The sequence below is a fragment of the Otolemur garnettii genome, unplaced genomic scaffold, assembly GCF_000181295.1.
Source record: "Otolemur garnettii isolate 467f Iridium unplaced genomic scaffold, OtoGar3 scaffold00025, whole genome shotgun sequence".
NCBI classification, from domain to species: Eukaryota; Metazoa; Chordata; class Mammalia; order Primates; family Galagidae; genus Otolemur; species Otolemur garnettii.
Window position 1 is genome coordinate 11,643,961 of NW_003852420.1, and position 5,731 is coordinate 11,649,691.

Below are 5,731 nucleotides of genomic sequence, written 5' to 3' on the forward strand. Positions count from 1 at the left end.
TTGTTTGGCGGGTCCGGGCTGGGGATTCGAACCCGCCACCTTAGGTGTACGTGGCTGGCGCCTTAGCCGGTTGAGCTATAGGCGCTGAGCCGGGTAGATTTCTTGAGCTTGAGAATTCGAGATCAGCCTGAGCAAGAGCCAGAGCTCATCTCTACTAAAAAAATAGGAAAACCACCCAGGTGTTGTGGAAGGCACTTTCCTAGCTACTCAGGAGGCTGAGACAAGGGGATCGCTCGAGCCCGAGAGAGTGGAGCCCGAAAGAGTGAGGTTGCTATGAGCTATGATGCCACGGAACTCTACCCAGGGCAATAGAATGAGACTTCGTCTCAAAAAAAAAAAAAAAAAAAAAAAAAAAGAAAAGAAAAGAAAGAAAGAAATTAAAGGGCTTGCTGATCAGTGGGAGTACAAAGAACTGTCTTCACAATCAGGTTCTTTCCAAAACATAACTGCAGGCCCTATACGTTCTCATGAGAGGAGACTGAGTTCCACCACCCTGAACTCACTGTGTGACCTAGGGAAAGTTAACAAGCTCTCCCAGGCTTTTCCTCACCCTTAAAATGACTTAGAGAGTTTATTTTGATAGTACAACAGTTTAGCCTTACAAGCTTAAAATTGTTAAAGTGCCTCAAATACAAGCAATTGCTGCTGGTTGTTTATGTAGTAGCACTTACCACAGTTTGCAATTATAGATGTGTTTGCTTGTTTCTTATTTGCCTCCCCCATCAGGGAGTGCTGCAGGAAATAAAAGAGACAACGTCTATGCCATTATCCAATTTCTATATTTATATTGGGATAGGGCAAATAACAGATCGGTAAACACATACCTAAATAAGGATTCCAGATAATAACACAGATTATGAAGAAAATAAAGCAGGACATGACACTTAAACTGGGGCGGTCAAGGAAGCCTTTCTGAGCTGGTGGCATTGGAGCTGAGTCCTTCTCAGCTGAGAGAAGAATGGTGTTCCCAGCAGAGGACACAGCCAATGCACAAGTCCTAAGATGAGAATGAACTTGGCATGTGTGAAGAACAGAAAACAGGTCAGTGTGGTCAAAGTTTAGAAGGCTAGGAGAAGCGGCAGAGACCAAGGTCAAGGAGGTTGGCAGGGGCCACTCATATAGAGTATTGTAGGAAAGGACTCTGGGTTTTATTTGAAGTGAACCTGGGAACAAGTGGAAGGTCCTAGCAGGGAAAGGAGAGGATCTGATTTACATCAATGCCCTCTCTGGTGATTGTGAGGACTGTGAAAGGGCCAGAATGAAAAGACAGAGGAGACCACAGCAAGGGACATGCTGGGTATGGCAGCAATGGCAAGAGGCAGGCGGATGCCTGGTGTGTTGAGGGTGTGGGAGGTAAGGGAGAGAGAAGAATGGAGGATGGGTGGTGCCTGTGGCTCAGTGAGTAGGGCGTTGGCCCCATATACTGAGGGTGGCAGGTTCAAACCTGTGCCCAGCCAAATTGCAACCCCCAAAATGGCCGGGTGTTGTGGCAGGCACCTGTAGTCCCAGCTACTCGGGAGGCTGAGGCAAAAGAATTGCCTAAGACCAAGAGCTGGAGGTTGCTATGAGCTGTGATGCCACGGCACTCTACTGAGAGTGACAAAGTAAGACTCTGTCTCTGTTTAAAAAAAAAAAAAAACAATCAAGGATGACTCCTTGGGTAGTGGGGGGAAAGCAGGTGTCATTTACCAGGATAGAAAAGCCAAGGGAGGAGCAGTAGTGCAGAAGGAAGAACACCAGAGCTGTTTTGAACAAGTGAAGCTTAAGGTGGATTCCTAGACGGTTGTCAGGGAGGGAAGAAGGCAGAGAAGACCAGGTAGGTGTCAGGTGAGACCTCTAGAAGACAGTGCTGCAGAGCAGAGAACTAGGTGCAGCTGAGGCTACCAGGCCCTCATCACTTGGGAGAAAGTCCTGCCTACTGGCCTCACAGCCTCACATGACATGACTTTCTTTGCCAACCACAAGGCACTGCATTCCTGGTCAGGCAAGTGCTAATGACAGAAGGTCAGGAGAATCAGGGAGGTAAGGCAGGGGTCCTTTGGGACTTCAGGAAACATGCAAAGAAAACTCTGTGAAAGGCTCGGTGCCTGTAGCTCAAGCGGCTAAGGCGCCAGCCACATACACCAGAGCTGGTGGGTTCGAATCCAGCCCTGGCCTGCGAAACAACAATGACAACTACAGCCAGAAAATAGCTGGGCGTTGTGGCAGGTGCCTGTAGTCCCAGCTACTTGGGAAGTTGAGGCAAGAGAATAGCTTAAACCCAGGAGTTGGAGGTTGCTGCGAGCTGTGATGCCACAGCACTCTACTCAGGGTGACAGCTTGAGGCTCTGTCTCAAAAAAAAAAAAAAAGAAAGAAAGAAAGAAAAGAAAACTCTGTGGGAATTAACAGACCCCTTCCTCCTTCCCTTCTCATGGCATGGGAAAGGTACCGGGGGAGTTAGATGAGCCACTCTTCTACACAACAGCCTCAGCCTTAAGCACAGATTTGTGGGGGCATAAGGGGATGATACGTCCCCACCAAAAAGAAAGGAAGCTCATATTTGTTCACATTTCTTGCCGTCCCACTACAGGCCATCAAGGTTCTTTCACGTAATCCTTGCCACAATTCCATGAGAGAGGAAAACTGATACCAAGTTTGCACAGCTGGCCAGGGCCGGGACAGTACTTGAGCCCAAAACTTGCTGCCTCATTACAGCTGGCCGTACACCTTGCAGGGCACAGAGGTCCCTACAGCAAAGGAGACCCACACACCCCCCTGCTTTCAAGTCCAGGGAGGTGTCAAGGTCACCGGCTGGGCGAGGGGGCACCTGGGAGGATACAGCATTTAGTCCCTTCTGCAGAACTGGAAATCTTCCAGAAGGTGTTGAGCACACGGCAGCCAAGTTGCTGACTGTCTTCCTAGATCTTTTTGAGGCTTCACAGCACCCATATAGAGAATGTTGTTTTGGTTTTAGTTGTATTGTTTTCCTGGAACCTCTTTCCCATCTCAGAGAAGGGGAGGAGGTGGCAGAGTGTTCTCGGATGTGGCCAAGTTTCTGACCCGACTGCTCCAGAGCAGCTGAGCACGTCCGAGAAAAAGTTTCCAACCCTCCCCAGTGGGTGAGTCTTCATAGTCTCGGATTGGATTCCCGGGTGAGGCCCAGGTCCAAGAAGGGCGGGGAGGCTGTTCTGAGCAGGTGTCACCGTGGAGCAGCGTCAAGACCCAGGGGAGGGAGGCAGCACCTGAGGATCACCCTAGGCCTGCAGGCGGCGCTGAGCAGCGCGGGTGTCTGTCTCATTCTGGCCCAACCTGCCCCCCAGCCACTTACCCTTTCTCCCCGAGTGCTGGACATGATGCGTGCAGACCTTGGTGTCCGGAACCCGGTGCGCCTTAGGACCCGCTCTTTGGAGCCCAGCGCGCCCTGTCCCTTCCTGTCTCCACCCTCCCACCGCCCTCCCCCCACCGCGGCACCCCAGGCTCGTCGCGACCCTATTGACTCCAAGTCCCACTCGATTACTGCCGCCACAGCACACCTTTCCAAAAGGCGTCCGTGCGTGCTGAGCCGGGAGGATCTAGAGCCGGGAGGACGACCTTACCTCAGGCAGCCAAGTCCCGGCGAGAGCCCCTGCTTGGGCCGGCAGGAACTCTCAGTGCAGGGAGGGGATGGGCGGGGCCAGGGCCCAGGGCCCCGCGGCCATTGGCTAAGCGGCGGGGTGGGGTTTCGCGGCCCTGCGGGGGGGGTGGCCGTCCTGCGGGGGCGGACGCTTGGCATCGGTTTGGGGCCTGGACCGGCAGGGCTGGGCTCGGAGGATTGAGTTTACTGCTGAGGGTGCGGGTGAGCTGTCGTCTGCAGCAGTGGTTCTCAACCTTCTTAATGCCGCAATGTATTTTCATTGTTAAAAAGGGGTCACGACCCACAGTTTAAGAACCGCTGGCAGCAACTTCCCGGGGAAGCCCAGTGTCGGGTTAGAAATCTGGCAGGCGGCCGGCCTTGCAGTGTTTGGCCGGCTTGGATCTCTGTCTGCAGAATTCCTCCTCCCGCCGAGTGGTCTGAGGGGTGAAGGTCTTCATGGCATTGTCTCTTGCGTCCTCAGGGCCCGGCACGCAGTGCCGAATGTACGCAAGGTGACACGCAAAGTTCACAGGGGCGCGAATATCCAGCAAAGCAAGGAGAACACTGAGCCTGTGGGATCAGGATGAGGCAGAGGCCTGCAGGGGAGGCAGATGTGAGGCAGGGATGCCAAGGCTGGCTGGTGGCAGCGCTGGGCTTGGGACTTACATGCTGTAGGAGGGGCTTCTTCTGTCCAAGGGTCTGGGATTGGCACTTGCCGTGGTATCAGCTGTCTGCTTCACCTTTACCCTGCTGGGAAAGAAAGGGACAATTATTGAGCACCCACCGTGTTCCGTGTTACAGGTACCAGGCTTAAGTGGGGTTGCCCAACCTTTGTTTTCTCTGTTCCACATTGGGGAAGCACACGTTAAATACACAAACACTAATGAAAGCTGATTAACAACAACAATAAAAGGCCTGTGCATACTTTTGGTGATATTGTACACCACAGATGAGTCAAAAATGTTCTCGTAAAATCAGCATGTGGACACTCCTGACTTAAAGCCTTATACCTTAAGGCCTGCAAAATATTTCTACAATCAGATGTAGAATTTTTCTTCCTGTTTTCAAGAGAGTTTGAGAGATCTGGAAAAATGTTTCGACAGTTCTTACTAAAAACATGCTAACCTTATTATTCAGCAATTCCACTCCTGGGTAACCATCTACCTAGAAACACAGAGACTACATCATGCTTGTAGTGACTTTATTTATAATGGGCAAATTCTGGAAACAACCCAAGTGTCCATCAGCAGGACACCAAGAGACAAACTATGGTGTACTCATGCTGGAATAGTATACAGCAATGAAAAAGAACAAGAGGGATGGATCATCCCACTGATGAGTGGGCACCATGGCTAAATGGTGCTCAGTGAATGGAGCCAAAAACAAGAATACAGGCTCTGGGTCAGTTAAGGTTTCTAAATGGGCAAAAGTAATCTGCATGAATAGAAATCATATCACTCTTTGTTGACCTCTGGGGAATGCTAACTGGGGGAGGGGGAGAGGCATACTCTCCAGGGATGTGGAGATTTGTTTTTTAAATCTTTTTAGAGACAGAGTACTACCCAGCTGCCCAGATTTGTGTGCAGTGGCACAATCATAGCTCACTGCAGCCTCCAATTCCTGGGTTCAAAAGATCCTCCCACCTCAGCTTCCCAAGTATCTGAGACTACAGGTGTGAACCACCATGACCAGCCAAAAATGTTCTCTATCTTGACGTGATGATTACATGAGCTTGAGCATATGTAAAAATAGATCAACTGTACACTTAATGTTGTTACCCTTTACTGTATACTGCAATTTAAAAAGGCGAAGAAAGACAAAAGAGGACTTAAGAGATTTGGTAGAAATCACATGTAAATACTGGAATGCTGCATGACTCCAAAGCCAGTGGTCCTAGACTAAATCATAGCAAGAAGCCTGGACACTTTTCCAGTGAAGTTTTATTACTGATTTGATAGCCCTATGGATATTTTACTACCTCCAACATTTATGAATTGTGCTTAATCACATGTGAACTATAATAAAGCCTTCTCCACGTGGAGGTTAGTGAAGGTGAGAGTATTTAACAAGCCCTAAGGTATGAGGTTTTTTGTTTTTTTTTTTTTTTTTGAGACAGAGCCTCAAGCTGTCCCCCTAGG

At 50.0% G+C, this 5,731-nt stretch overlaps 1 protein-coding gene across 5 annotated transcripts in view; it reads right to left on the reverse strand.

Moving 5' to 3' along the window:
- Positions 1-5,731, reverse strand: part of MAVS (mitochondrial antiviral signaling protein) — a 27,210-nt gene that overhangs the window by 12,661 nt on the left and 8,818 nt on the right. The window contains exons 1-2 of one of the 5 annotated variants that reach the window (XM_023512217.1): positions 3,577-3,598; positions 672-732 (exon numbers count right to left, since the gene is read on the reverse strand). The exons of 1 other annotated variant lie outside the window; for it this stretch is intronic. The gene's annotated coding sequence lies outside the window, so the exon portion shown is untranslated. 3 more of the 5 variants (XM_012804183.2, XM_023512219.1, XM_003788212.3) reach the window with 3 other exon arrangements.